The 16,239-nt window shown below is 36.5% G+C and overlaps 1 long non-coding RNA gene and 1 other non-coding gene across 2 annotated transcripts; one reads left to right on the top strand and one right to left on the bottom strand.

Moving 5' to 3' along the window:
- Positions 1-1,173: 1,173 nt before the first annotated feature.
- On the bottom strand, positions 1,174-15,080 carry zgc:173480. Its single transcript, XR_002456418.3, has 4 exons — positions 15,025-15,080; positions 14,273-14,376; positions 12,208-12,998; positions 1,174-1,844 (listed from the first exon to the last, which is right to left on the bottom strand). It is a non-coding gene; the product is annotated as a zgc:173480 (transcript).
- LOC141380126 (uncharacterized) lies at positions 8,018-13,058 on the top strand. The gene is made up of 3 exons (XR_012397611.1): positions 8,018-8,477; positions 8,564-8,937; positions 12,355-13,058. It is a non-coding gene; the product is annotated as an uncharacterized lncRNA (long non-coding RNA).
- Positions 15,081-16,239: the final 1,159 nt, after the last annotated feature.

Raw genomic sequence — 16,239 nt, 5'->3', positions numbered from 1 at the left:
ACTTTTTCACAAAATATACTATGCATAAAAACATAAATATACGTTGCACAATACAAATAAAACCGATTTTAATACAAATTTCGGCAAATAAATTAAGAAATTATTGTGTTTATTCAAATTTTTACTGTGGATGTTTACTTTCACCGTTTCATTTAGGGAAACTCCTGAGGTAAATAAGTGATATCTCTGAACATTAAGGATGTCACGATCCTCCAAATCCTCGATTCGATTACATTTTCGATTCTAAAGTCACGGTTCGATTCGATTTTCGATTATGAATAATTAATTAATTAATAAAGAATTAAATATTTGTAGCCTACCCATTAAACTCCCTGACCTGCATGGTCTTTGTTTTACCCATAAACAAATCATACAGTAAATGAATAAAGGCAAGATACACACATAATTACCACCTGTCAATCACTTTTTCTGCAGGACTCATGAATAGGCAGTGATCTGTGTCGTTATAATGGCGTCGGTAAAAAAAAAGGTGCACAACAGGGCGGAGGATAGCAAAGCCAGAGTTGACTATCGGACGAACCCTAATAAGTACATAGCAGAGCTTGCAAACTGTGTTTTTTTGTCGACAACACGAACGTTGTTAACATAACTCACTGGAAATCCAAAATGCTTACACACCGGCGACTTCATTGAAAGAGGAGAGGGTTTAAGCTCTGTCGACGGGTCTCCTGCGTCTGCAGTTTAAAAAGCACTTCAACAAGCCTGTTTTTTTCCATTTGGCAAGCCAAACTGACATGACATGGGGGCGTAGCAGCATCGACTATTCTATTTTTTGATTTGATAATCGAAATTGAGCATAAATTTCGATCGACACCCTTACTGAACATCTATATAAAATTCTGTGTTTCCCACATCCAGTCACAATGACTTCTGGGACTTCTAAAGCGAGTTCGGTGCTCAAGTCTGCATCGGTGCATCCTCGGTATCAAGATCACACCCGGGAAGTTTCACGCGTCCTCTGTTCTCAAGTATTGGAACTGAACTTTTGGCAGTTGATGATCACGTTACACGAAAACCCGAAGATTGCATATTGAGAAACAGCCAATGGAAAGCGTTGATGCTGGCGCCCCATGTGTATGGGGTGTACGGTAAGGGAATCTGGCTATTTATGTGCATTCTTCACTTAAATCAATCATGTCAGGAGACAAAATGATATATATTCCACTGCACTGCTGGACATGCGATTGCGTAGCTGTAATTGACATGTTTGGATTATGCTAATTGTGATCGAGGGTGTGTACTTTACTTGATTAACATACAAATCTGTTGATCAGGACGACGTAAATTCCACTGATGTCTAAACATCGTGAACATTAAAACGCTTCTTTGTATGAACTCTAAGATGCTTCTTCAGATTTGAAGCACTGAAGTTTTGCCGCACTGCTCACACTTGTGTTTTTCTCTCCAGCGTGAGTCTTCATGTGTTGATTAATGTGTGAGGATTGTGTGAAACCTTTCCCACACAGAGTACATATGAACGGTCTCTCTCCAGTGTGAGTTGTTTCGTGAGATTTAAGGGAACTAGCTTGATTGAACCTCCTGTTGCAGTATGAACACACGTATGGTTTCTCTCCAGTGTGAAGCCTCTCGTGTTTTTTCAGTGTTTGTAACATACTGAATCTCTTCTCGCAGTGTGAACAGTTGTACGGTCTCTCTCCAGTGTGAATCCTCATGTGGATTTTCAAGTTTTTAGCTGTAATAAAACTCTTTCCACACTCAGAGCAGACAAAATCCCTCACGCCAGCATGGCTCCTCTGATGTGCTTTTAAATTTGACGTCTGAGCAAAACTCTTCCCACACTGAGCGCAGGAATAAGGCTTCTCCTTTGTATGAATTCTAAGATGTTTCTTCAGATCTGCTGAAATAAAAAATGCCTTGCCGCATTGATCACACTTGTGTGTTTTCTCTCCAGTGTGGATCAGCGTATGTATTTTTAGATATCTTGAACGACTGAATCTCTTGTCGCAGTGTGAACACTTGTAAGGTTTCTCTCCAGTGTGGATCAGCAAGTGACGCTTGAGATCGGATTTCTGACTGTAAGTCTTTCCACACTGAGTGCAGGGGAAACCTTTCACGTCTGTTCTTTCCACTGAAACACTGTGTTCAGTATTTGAGTAAGTTTCGTTTTCACTCTTGACATGATGTTTCTCCTCATCTTCACTCAGTTCTTCACTCTCCTCCTTCACAATCACATCTGAAAATTAATAAGTCACATTTTAAGAGCCGAGTTATTCAATAAATGTGCAGTTGAATTATCCTGAATAAGAGCACTTGTGTGTTTTGAGATGTGTGAGGGCTCAAATTGCTTTTCTACACTCAAAAATATGATTTGGAGATTTATATACGCGTGAAACATTTAAATAGTTTCCACTTAACGTCTCGTTACAAGCAAAACACATTTTATTTCATTTGGTCAACATGATTTAACTAAATTTGCGAAAGGGGAGAGCTTTCAGCCTGGATTTTACTTCTGCGTCAAGTGACCGGCGTAACCCAAGGCGCATGCAACGCGTGTAGCTGTGCATTTATACTTCTGCGCGCTGTCTCTGTTGGTCTGCATTAACACTTCCGAAACGCTAGTGGGCAGTGAGGTGTTAATGTGTCTCTGTGTCGAGTTTCTTCGCTGCTGTTTTGTTTTCCTGAACACTTCCTGGATGTACAAGTGGCTCAAACTCGCTCATTTTGAGGCAGGAACCGGCGGACGTGCAACAACTTTAACTATGAGGTAAACACAAAACAAAACTTTCCATCCGGAGCTCCTTCACGGGACTCCACACTTGTAAACAATCGCTCCATTAGGCTCGCGCCATTCGCAAGGCTCTCAGTCCCGCCCAGACTCGTCAGCGCTACCAAGCCGACCAATCACAGAGCTTGCGCTACGCATCGTTGTGACGTGTAGTTACATTTTTTGAGACGTGCACATCAGCGACGCCGACGGCCACGGCAAAGGGCTATGCGTCAACGTCGTAGCATATGCGTGCGTTTGACGCGGAAGTATTAATCAGCCTTTCTGTACGTCTTCTCTTGGTGTCGACAGATGTCATTTTCAAAAGGTGACTCTGCAAAGACTGGATGCGCTTGCCGTTGGCTTGATGTTTTCGATAATTATTCGCTTTTCCCAAGCGGCAACCTCCCACTCTCCCTCGGGAAGCCAATACGGAAGTAACTGAAACTGCAATTCATCGAAATTCCGCTAGTCCTGGCTCCATACGGAGCAAATTTCAATTGAGCCCACAGCTAGAATAGCCAACTCTACAACAGAGAATAGGGTGTTTACAGCCTGGTAGAACAATGTTGGTTAATACAGCTAATATTACCGTTCATGACAACTGTGAGGGGGGTGAATTTTTTTATAACTCATCCGTTTCCTTTATATTAAGTTATATTAAGTCTGCATAATTAAGGGCGTGGCCACTTGAGTGACAGCTAGGTCTCGCTGGTCGTTGTCACTTCACATCAGTTGATTCCGGCTGATTAGCTGCTGAACTCGGCATGTACATCACATTTTTTGTGTTGTTTTATGTGGCTTTACACAGTCAGTTGCTTTTTGGAATAATTTCCTACAATTATCAGATGATATGGGATGCTGTGTGCGCTTAATTGTGCTCACAAACCATTCACGTGGCCTCCATTTCCCAGATGAGTGAAGTTATATACTTATATACCATCTCTAAAAATGCATTGGTCTTATTAAAGATTATTTATCGTTTTTAATAGTGTTTAAAACTTTAATGCACTCCAGAATCTGTCAGATTGATTAGCTGTAGGCTCTAGAAAAGTCATCTGAACTGTTGTCGTACAGTGTTTTGCTGGACTTCACCAATAGTCTTGCATTTACTAACACAGACTATATATGAAGTGTTTGGAAGTAATTCACTTTTTCCTCCTGTAGAAAAACGTCATAAGAACAATGTTTAGCGGCTCAATGTGTTACAGCAGTGTTTTTAAAAGTCTAAACATTTTATTGATATAGTGTACAGCCAAGCAGGCCCGGATTGGCTAATCAGGAGGACCGGGAGAATTCCCGGTGGGCCGGTCTGTTTTTTGGCTGCGAGGGCCGGTGTCCCTAGCTCCAGAATCTGTTGCTCTCAGCAGTCACACTTTTTAAATTAATTTATTCACTTACTTGACTACAGTCTTCTTATTCATTATTTTACCGCAGCTCTGCTCTTTTTATATATAACCAGCCTTCAGGTTAATGATGATATTACTCAGATGAGTCAGTCCTTCATATACAACTGTTGTGGTCCAGTGGTTAGCACGTTAAATTACGACGCTGCCGACCCGGGTTTGATTCTTGTCTGAGTATGTTTTTTTATTATAGTTTTATTGTTAAGACATATAATACTGTTAGGGTTTTTGAACATTTTAAGTTCTAAAGCAGCTGTTTTTTCAAAAAAAAAAAGACGTGATAGTGTAATTAGAAACTGAATTGTAATGACCTTATTTTAATATAGTCAGTCGTGAACTGAGGTGGGCCGGTCTAAGGCTTGAAACTCCAGGGCTGAAAAAGAGTCCCACTCCGGCCCTGCAGCCAAGCACATGTGGTCAGAACACAAACGAATCGCAGGTAATGAAGTGTTAAGCCAAAGTAGAGTCTGACTAAGCCAGGTCAAAGCAAAATGCCAGCAGGTGTCTGTAGCTCCGCTCACTCTCCGCCTCTTTGCCCTTGTTTGGCATCCCGCCGTGGGTGCGATGATGCGTGAACAAAACGGCGACGGTTGGCCCCGCCTACTTGTAGCCTCTTTTGCAGTGTTTAGAAACCCATGGGTGACGTCACAGATACTACGTCCATATCTTTAACAGTCGATGGCTTATCCCCGAGTTTAAAGAGCCTCTATTTCGAGTTTTTAAAATGACTTTTAATGCAGCACAAAGAGAATGAAAACATCTCAGGTTTAAATCTCAAAGTGCATAAAGTGCAGTTCATTCTAGCCTTTCTATTTGTGTATAAGAATTTATATCATATGTAGTTTTATCACAGGCTAATTTATTATACAGTAAAGACTAGGGTCAATTTACAATTATTTTCTCAAGTTATTTGATTTTAAATGTGTTTGCGCTGTAAAGTTAATTTAGGCAGGTCCCATATTCTGAACAATAATCGTTACTATAAAGTAGTATTGTCCTGACGAAATGCTTGAAGATTAACAACATCACTGTTGTTCAGCCTGATTATTGAAGAGTGATGAATAAACACAAACCTATTAGTTCTTCAGTCTCTTCCTGTTTAATTCTGCAGGGTTCTGGATCACTCATCTTTTCACTGTCCTTCAATAAACTCTTTGTCTTTCACTGATGGAGCTTCAGAAGAATAAACAAAGATTAATTTACACTGATTTATGAAGTAAATCACATTATGAGGTTATAACTTGTATATGATACAATGTATTGTATGCATTTGTATAATATAGTACTTGTATAATTGTTTATTATGTTTTTTTTCTTAAAATCAGCAGATAAATATAAAAATAATTTAATTTGGTAATCCGAAAAAAAAAAAACTATATGAGCAATTCCAGCGTTATGGATGCGACATTTGCAGTAAAAACTCAAAACATAAATTCGCATAGAAAGCATATGGTAACATTATATTGAAACTTTTGTTTATATTTTCCAAAATAACTAACCGCAGAGTTCTGGGAGCAGAAAAATATCAATCCGTAAACATGTTTTATATTTTAAATGAGAAAAATAAACATGCCTTATGGATGTGACAAAAAAGTCTCCAAGATTACAGTATACAGAATACTTTGTAGAATTTCGGTGAATTAAACTGCACAACCCAAAAGAAACAATGCTAATCAAAAGGACAAGAGTTGTCTCTCTATAGAACAAAAAATATTGGTTTTATTTTATTGAATATTTTCACATTTATGAGGAAAAAGTGCCGTTATGGATGTGACACTTTTAGGTTATGAATGTGACAGCTGTAAAATTGCCACTTGTGTTATTTTGGCAAATTAAAAAGAATAGTTTGAAACACTGACAGAAACAGTTATGAGTATTTTTAAAGGGCCATGAAACCTCCTCGTTTCAGCAGGGTGTTTTCACACCTCTACTTTGGAAAAAGTCAGAAAAGTGGGCGTGTCCAGCTCTGTTTAGGGGGGAGTGTCAGAGGAAGAAAAGTGGGAGGGTGTGGGAGTGTCTATTTGGGCACGCGCGAGTTTCAGAGTCAAAATACACACACACAGTAGAAAGTGATGGTGTTTAACCTACATGGACATCTGTAGTCGAATTATTTGCCAAATTATTAAATGGTGGACTTTAACTGCAGTTTGGCTCTTTCATTCAGGGAATTCATTCATGTCCCTCGCGACAAACGAGATATTTGATTCGAGGAGCTGCTCTAAGCGTGTATTTTTCATGCAATGTTTAATACCGCACGGCGAATCAGAGAAAAAAAACCTCCGCTTTTCCTGGAAACTTAGATGCACACGACAGGTAGTGTCAGAAAGCCGCGTGTGTTATTCCGGTCACTAAATGCGGTGAAAATCCTACACGAGGTTAAAGTTTGGTTGTGGTGCTAACATGTTTACACTCGGTGCAATAGTTAACTTAGTTCAATACGAACAAACTGAATAAACAAAGAGCACTGGTCGCTCACTTACCAAATCTGTAGAGACAGGACAATCACCAGCAACTAGAGCCGCGTCTTTATTAAGAGGAGACTACAAGCGAATCCGGATCTCAGCGTTTGCAGATGAGAACAGCTCTCAGGTAAACAATAATCCTCTTTAGACACGTAAGTTATTGTTGTCGAGCGTCGCGTACACTGTTAATCCACGCGTGAGTCTGCGCTCTCACAGAGAGAAAATGAAAACGAAACTTAACTGCAGCAAACTATAAAAGCAACACTTCACGCTTGTTTTGCCAACACAACGTGGTGTGAGTGTCGTCTAAACACTGTGACAGTAATGAATATTAATGAAGTTGCACAATAGAGCGCGCTGATTAGTTTGAACCAAGCTTTACTCATGCATTAATGCATCACACTGTAAGACGTAATAAGACTCACTCTGGCACAGACGTCCAGTCTGCACGCTGGAATACACGCCATTATGTCATGACCGTGACGCAGCTTCAAAAATTCATTTCAAACAGGAAGAACGAATTTGCTTGAAATAACGCAAAAACAACCAATTTACACTTTTTAGTGAAATATAGGTGTCCTAATGGTGTTTTTAGCAGTGTGGGACACATATACCACTGTCAACAGCTCAAAACATGTGTTTTGGTGTTTCGTGACCCTTTAAAGTACTGTAAAATACTTGCTTACAGAATCTGTTTCTGGGTTTTTTGTGTAACTCGGTTAAAAAAAAAAATTTCAATGCAAGGTTGACATTTGCACGGAATTGCTCATATATTGAATGAGGTAAAAACAGGGGCTGTTGACATAAAATAAAGGGGATTTCAGCAGGTCTGATAATATAATTGAGCCTCAGACTATAAACACTCATTAAAGTTTTTGCAGTATGAACTCATCACTGTCGTAATTAATAAAACATATATTTTACATTTATAACAACATCACACAAAACAAGTATTCATAACAAATTAGTCATTAGATTAGCAGCTGCACATCTATGTAGAAACTGGAGAACCACAAAACCTGTAGAAAAGAAAGAGCTCCACAAACTAATTTAAGATTTTCTACGTAAATATAAACTTTCTACGTATATACCTGGCGGAGTAGATTCTTATTATTCAGGACAAATCATACTTTGGAATATTAGTAAAACAGACACGTGGAAAGACGCACAGATAAACCCAAACACTGAGCTCATATGTTATTCTCAGAGCTCCTCTCTGCCTGCTGTATTGTTTTGGTCAGCAGACACACAGATAGAGGTGAACTCAATGCAGAAACTAGTCGCAGATTGTCGCTTTAATAAACTGTAAAGTGTGTTTTATTGTTGTGTAAACACGAGAAAAAGCGTCAACGACTTACCTCAGCTCTGAAGACTCGACGCTGAATGAACGCGTCAGCGCTGACGTCATCACTGCGAGGCGGTAGCAACAGAGGATCAACAAAACCTACTTTGTTTAGAAATGTAAAACTCATCTAATTAAAAAAAAGCCTTACGCTAGCTGATCGGGCCATGGGAGGATTTGATTTAGTGGGTTTTCCCCACACTTAATAATTTATTTAAAATTAAGTGGTTAACGACGATTTTAAACAACCGAACGTCATGTTGGAATTTTATTCCAAATTATATTTTTACCTCAGTTGGAGGTTTACATTTTTTGTTGCACTGTAATTTTGACATCTCTAAAATTCCCTTAAAAGTATCTAGTTTTTATAAGGAGGCTTTAATATGTTGGTCTCTTACATAAAATTATTCTCCACGTAAAATTTTATTCTGCCGGAAAAGTGGTACGGTACGGTTTAGTCTGCTTTTTGACAGTGGAAACAGCCATAAGAGCTTACCAAACCGAACCCTACCATACCACTAGTATGTATCACTGAAAGTGAAAATCTTCTCAATCCTGAACAGGCACACAAAAAACTAATAACAAATATACAAAATCAAACCTGCAGCTTCTCCACGATGGACGTCCAGCATCTCCAGCCTCCAGTGCCTAGACTGCATCTCTGCACAAGAAGTTTGGCCAGAGGAGAAATGGTCGTGCCCAACTGAGCCTGGTTTCTCTCAAGGTTTATTTCCTTCACTTTGGTCAATTGGTAAAGTTTGTTCCTCCACTGTCGCCACTGGCTTGTTTGGTTGGGACTTGTGGAGCTGCGCATCGATGGATTTACCCTTCATTGTTTGAACTCTCAGCAGTGCAAATTAAACCACACTGAACTGAACTGAACTGAACTTCAACTCTGAAAACCGGCGGTTTTAGTTTACACAATCTACATTGAAAAAAGCGCTATAGGAATGAAGATGAATCAAACTGAATCAACAGCAGGTAATGAATATTAATTTGGAAATTAAACACTATACAAGGAAAACCAGCTCTGTATTTTGATGTTTTGCGAAATTACATGAATTGTATCAAGGAAATACAACATGATACACTCCACTGCACACAGGTAAAAAAAAAAGTGCACTAAAATGCACTTTATTTAAGTATACTTAGTACACTTTTTAGTACTGTACTAAAAGTGCTCTATTTTCGCACACTATTTTTTTACCTAATGTACTAAAAGATAGTACTAAGTATATGTTAAGATAAGCTTAATACCATCTAAGTGTACTCAACTGTGCTATTTTGAGACACCCTGAAATTGAACTAAAATGTGCTTTTAACATACTAAATTTGTATTTTAAATATAAATATATTTAGTTACAACTAGAAATACACTTGAACCCTAATTTTAAACATTTAAATATATTTAAGAATAGCTTAAAGCATAATAGTAATATATTAAAAGAATATACAAAATGTCAAAGCAGTGTGCTAAAATACATTTTAAGTACACTAATTATACTTTTTCAGTATTGTACTAAAAGTTCTCTATTTTCGCACACTAATTTTGTACTTAATGTACTAAAAGATAGTATTAAGTATATGTTAAGATAAACTTAATACCATCTAAGTGCACTCAACTGTGTTATTTTGAGACACCATGAAATTGAACTAAAATGTGCTTTTAACATACTATATCTGTATTTTAAACAATATATATTTAGTTACAACTAGAAATACACTTGAACCCTACTTTTAAACATTTAAATATATGACTAATTTAAAGTATAATAGTAATATATTAAAAGAATATACAAATTGTAAAAAAAAAAAAGTGTGCTGAATACTGTATTAAAAGTGTTTTGGGAAAATGTACTTCTACTACAATACATTACTAATAGATTTTTAATAAAGTAAATTAAATGTAAACTTAAAATTGTCACACTCAAAATCCATTTAAGTGTTAGTGATAATAGTGCATTCACATTAAGTGTACTAAGGTACAACTTTTGAGAAAATGTACTTCTACTACAATACATTACTAATAGACTTTTTATATATTAACTTATTTTAAACTTAGGATTAGTATGTAAACAGTGTACTAAAATCAACTAATGTTTAAAGCACACTTGAAAAACGCACTAATAAAACTCTTTTGGATGTTTTTTCTGTAGTGTACTTTATTGTAGTACACTAAAAATTTATTTAAGTATTACTGTTATTTAGTATACTTTTGTCAAGTGTACTAAAGTCCTACTGAAGTATAAACATACTTTTAATTAGTATATTTATAGTGTAAAACCATCAAACTTTTATTTAACACACAAAAACAACAATACTAAAAATGTATTTGCGGGTATTTAAGTGTATTTTAGTTGCATTTAATTATATTTTTTCACCTGGGAAAGCAGTGTGCTAAAATACATTTTAAGTACACTAATTATACTTTTTTAGTACTGTACTAAAAGTGCTCTATTTTCGCACACTAATTTTGTACCTAATGTACTAAAAGATAGTATTAAGTATATGTTAAGATAAACTTAATACCATCTAAGTGCACTCAACTGTGCTATTTTGAGACACCATGAAATTGAACTAAAATGTGCTTTTAACATACTAAATCTGTATTTTAAACAATATATATTTAGTTACAACTAGAAATACACTTGAACCCTACTTTTAAACATTTAAATATATTTATGACTAATTTAAAGTATAATAGTAATAAAAAAAAGTGTGCTAAATACTGTATTAAAAGTGTTCAAATGTACTTCTACTACAATACATTACTAATAGATTTTTAATAAAGTCAATTTAATATAAACTTAAAATTACCACACTCAAAATGCATTTAAGTGTTAGTGATAATAGTGCATTCACATTAAGTGTACTTAAGTACAACTTTTGGGAAATGTACTTCTACTACAATACATTACTAATAGATTTTTTTATATATTAACTTATTTTAAACTTAGGATTAGTATGTAAACAGTGTACTAAAATCAACTAATGTTTAAAGCACACTTGAAAAACACACTAATAAAACTCTTTTGGATGTTTTTTCTGTAGTGTACTTTATTGTAGTACACTAAAAATTTATTTAAGTATTACTGGTATTTAGTATAATTTTGTTAAGTGCACTAAAGTCCTACTGAAGTATAAACATTCTTTTAATAAGTATATTTATAGTGTAAAACCATCAAACTTTTATTTAACACACAAAAATAACAATACAAAAAATGTATTTGCGGGTATTTAAGTGTATTTTAGTTGCATTTAATTATATATTTTTTCACCTGGGAAAGCAGTGTGCTAAAATACATTTTAAGTACACTAATTATACTTTTTTAGTACTGTACTAAAAGTGCTCTATTTTCGCACACTAATTTTGTACCTAATGTACTAAAAGATAGTATTAAGTATATGTTAAGATAAACTTAACACCATCTAAGTGCACTCAACTGTGCTATTTTGAGACACCATGAAATTGAACTAAAATGTGCTTTTAACATACTATATCTGTATTTTAAACAATATATATTTAGTTACAACTAGAAATACACTTGAACCCTACTTTTAAACATTTAAATATATTTATGACTAATTTAAAGTATAATAGTAATATATTAAAAAAATATACAAATTGTAAAAAAAAAAGTGTGCTAAATACTGTATTAAAAGTGTTTTGGGAAAATGTACTTCTACTACAATACATTACTAATAGATTTTTTTATATATTAACTTATTTTAAACTTAGGATTAGTATGTAAACAGTGTACTAAAATCAACTAATGTTTAAAGCATTTAAAGCACACTTGAAAAACACACTAATAAAACTCTCTTGGATATTTTTCTGTTGTGTACTTTATTGTAGTACACTAAAAATTTATTTAAGTATTTCTGGTATTTAGTATACTTTTGTCAAGTGTACTAAAGTTCTACTAAAGTATAAACATACTTTTAATTAGTATATTTATAGTGTAAAACCATCAAACTTTTATTTAACACACAAAAATAACAAAACTAAAAATGTATTTGCGGGTATTTAAGTGTATTTTAGTTGCATTTAATTATATTTTTTTTTCATCTGGGCATTCCTGGACATGTAATTACTTCATCTAAATTACATGAAAGTGTTTTGCTATCTGTAATTGAGAGTGAGCACTTTATTTCATTAACATACACACATTTAGCTGTCAAATCTGGTGTTTGTGAACAAAGGAATGTTAAATTTCACTGAAGTGTAAACAACATGTAAAATTAACAGGCTTCTGTATGCACTCTGAGATGGTTTTTCAGATTTGAAGCATTGAAATATGTTTTGCCGCACTGCTCGCACCTGTGCGTTTTCTCTCCAGTGTGGATCTTCATGTGTTGATTAATGTGTGATGATTGTGTGAAACCTTTCCCACACAGAGAACATGCGAACGGCCTCTCTCCAGTGTGAATCCGCTCATGTATTTTCACTGATTGCAACATACTGAATCTCCTCTCGCAGTGCGAGCACTTGTACGGTCTCTCTCCGGTGTGGATCATCTGGTGCAGTTTCAAGTGCGCAGCTGTAATGAAACTCTTCCCGCACTCAGAGCAGACAAACTCCCTCACGCCAGTGTGGATCCTCTGATGTGCTTTTAAATTTGACGTCTGAGTGAAACTCTTCCCACACTCGGCGCATGAATACGGCTTCTCGTTTGTGTGAACTCGAAGATGTTTCTTCAGATCTGAAGAAATAAAAAAGGTCTTGCCGCAGTGATCACACTTGTGTGGTTTCTCTCCAGTGTGGGTCCTCTCGTGTGTTTTCAGGTTTCCTAAACGAATGAACCCCTTGTCGCAGTGTGAACACTTGTAAGGTTTCTCTCCAGTGTGGATCATCATGTGATGCCTGAGAATGTGTTTGTCTCGGTAACTCTTTCCACACTGAGTGCAGGTGAAACCTTTCACGCCTGCTGCTTCCACTGAAATACTATGTTCGGTGTTTGTGTGAGTTTCACTTTCACTTTTGACATGATGCTTCTCCTCATCGTCACTCAGTTCTTCACTCTCCTCCTTCACAATCACATCTGAAAATGTAGTAAATAAGAGGCAAGTTATTAAATGTGCAGTTGAATTATCACAAATAAGAGCATCTGTGTGTTTTGAGATGTGTGAGGGCTCAAAAATGTTCACACTTTGACTTTTATACACTGTAGGAGCCACTTTTTGTGTTGTAGTGATTTCTGTTGTCCACTAGGTGTCGCTAACTGAAAACTATGGCTGTTTCTCAACTCCAAAAACGCAGAGAACGGACTTGTGTTCTTGTGGAGAGCGGTCTTGCCAGGTGTCCTCGGAAGAACGAACTCAGGAGACCGCGAGGGCAGAGAATGCGTCCTTTGAGAAACGGGATGCTGCGTTCTTCCTGATGGTCATGTGACCTTCACGTGTTTTAAATGGAAATTATTTAAACATTAAAGCACTCGTACAACTATTTTTTGTTTCCCCCCTTTTCAAAATATATACTTTGCATTAAAACATTATAAATATACTCTGCACAATATAAATAAAACTGATTTTAATACGAATTTCAGTAAACAAACAACCCTTAATGTGTTTACTCCTTTATTAAGATGTTCAAGGTAATGTTTACTTTCACCGTTTCATTTAGGGAAACTCCTGAGGTAAATAAGTGATATCTCTGAACTTTAATAATAAATCTAGATAAAATGCAGCGCTTCCCACCTCCAGTCGCAATGACTTCTGGGACTTCCAGAGCGAGTTCGGTGCTCAAGTCTGCATCGGTGCGTCCTCGATATCAAGAACACATCCGGGAAGTTTCACGCGTCCTCCGTACTTGCGGTCTTGAGTATTGGAACTGAACTTAGGCAGCTGATGATGACGTTGCACGAGAACACGAGGACGCAAGACCGCTGAAGAACGCATATTGAGAAACAGCCATAACTAAGGTGTCTGAGTAAGCGAGGAAGAGCGTCAGGTATGGGAAAGCACAAAGATTGAGGCTTTGTTTTATTCACCTTTACAAAATAAAGACGTTTTGCTTGAAATCAACTTTAGCATGCATGGACTCTGATTGCACGAGTGAAATACGTGCTCACCCCCGTTTCTGGCTACAACAGCAATGGAAGGCTGTTATATACACTCAACAATATGACTTGGTCCGATTAGAAACTCTGCAGTGTGAAAGCGAACTGCTCCAAGAGCAAAGAGCAACAATGTAACAATTGCTATCTCTGTTTCGGAACAACTGAATCGATTCACAGGTGTGAAAGCACCCTAAGGTAAAATAAAAGGTAAACAGTTGTTCAGCCTCATTATTGAAGAGTAATGAATAAACACAAACCTATTAGTTCTTCAGTCTCTTCCTGTTTAATTCTGCAGGGTTCTGGATCACTCATCTTCTCACTGTCCTTCAATAAACTCTGTCTTTGTCTTTTACTGATGGAGCTTCAGGAGAACAGAGAAATCTAAGTCATTTACACTGATTAAGGAAATAATTGATGATATATTATGATAGTTATATTTTCTAGGTAATACAATGTGATTATGTATCAAGTCAGCTGACACCAACAAAATAAATTAACATGACTGTTAAAACTACTCATTAAACAGCCATTCAGGATAAGCTGCAGATCAGCTTATTTTATACTGTTTATACAGGGTGTTTGCAGGATGAATTCATTACTATTAAAATTAAACAAATAATTAAATAACGGTTTTATACAAGTACTTACATGAATAAAAAAAAGAATTGTTAGCCGTAGCACATCTATGTACATAAACTTTTATAAAGAGCACCACAAACTATTTATTTAATGTTTTCTGCATCAAACTTAATATTTCTACGCCAGCAGATTCCCACAATTTCCCTTCACATGTCATAATTTGCGATATTACAAATACAGAGAAAACCCCAAACACATTCACTCATATTGTCCTCTCAGAGCTGCTCTCCGCCTGCTGTATTGTTTTGGTCAGCAGACACACAGATAGAGGTGAACTCAATGCAGAAACTAGTCGCAGATTGTCGCTTTAATAAACTGTAAAGTGTGTTTTATTGTTGTGTAAACACGAGAAAAAGCGTCAACGACTCACCTCAGCTCTGAAGACTCGACGCTGAATGAACGCGTCAGCGCTGACGTCATCACGGCGAGAGCCACGACGGATAAACAAACATGCGCCAAATTTAAATACTGCTGACAGGCCAAAACAATCGCTAATGTAGACAAAAGGCCAACCGTGCTCGATTATGTGTTGGGAAAATATTGCTTGTTAGGCACCTAAATTGTTAAAATGCACTTAATTTCTTCCTAAATAACAAGTTTGCTCTTTTCCTTATCAGGGGTGTCCAAACTCGGGAGGGCCGGTGTTCTGCATATTTTAGTTCCAACCCCAATTAAACACACCTGAACCAGCTAATCGAGCTCTTTTTAGTTATACTAGAAACTTCCAGGCAGGTGTGTTAAGAGAAGTTGGAGCTAAACTATGCAGGACACCGGCCCTCCAGGACACCCCTGCCCTATAAGTAAATACAAGAAAAATCTAAGTTTTTAAATGTAAGACAATACATTTAAAAAAAATAATAGCAGAGGAAATAACAGGACATCACGGTGGGCACAGTGGGTAGGACGTTCGCCTCACAGCAAGAAGGTTGCTGGTTCGAGCCTCGGCTGGGTCATTTCTGTGTGGAGTTTGCATGTTCTCCCCGTGTTCACGTGGGTTTCCTCCACCAGCCTGATGATACGTGCTATAGGGGAATTGAATAAGCTAAATTTTCTGTAGTGTATATGTGTGAATGAGAGTATATGGGTGTTTTTTTCAGTGATGGGTTGCAGCTGGATGGGCATCCGCTGCGTAAAACATGCTGGATAAGTTGACCTCAGATTAATAAAGGGACTAAGCTGAAAAGAAAATTAATTATGGATGTTTGTAATGTAATGTAATGTGTATTTATATAGCGCATTTATTGTGTATGGCCATATACCCAAAGCGCTTCACAATCATGAGGGGGGTCTCTACACACAATTTGCCACCATAATAAATCTTTCTAAGAGTCTGGTCATGACAGATCAATGAAATTTCACTGCAAAAAATGCTTGTCTTAGTTAGATTTTTTTTGTCTTGTTTCTAGTCCAAATATCTAAAAGTTCTTAAATCAAGAAGCATTTTCTAGACAAGCAAAACATATTGTCTTGTTTTAAGAAATAATATGCCAAGATGAAGTAAGTTTTTCCTCAAATCAAGCAAAATAATCTGCCAATGGGGTAAGCAAAAATAATCTTGTTTTTCTATTTGTGATAAGATTATTTT

The sequence above is a fragment of the Danio rerio genome, chromosome 22 (assembly GCF_049306965.1).
Source record: "Danio rerio strain Tuebingen ecotype United States chromosome 22, GRCz12tu, whole genome shotgun sequence".
NCBI classification, from domain to species: Eukaryota; Metazoa; Chordata; class Actinopteri; order Cypriniformes; family Danionidae; genus Danio; species Danio rerio.
The sequence above is the reverse complement of the archived record's forward strand: the minus strand, read 5'-3'. Positions and strand labels throughout refer to the sequence as shown.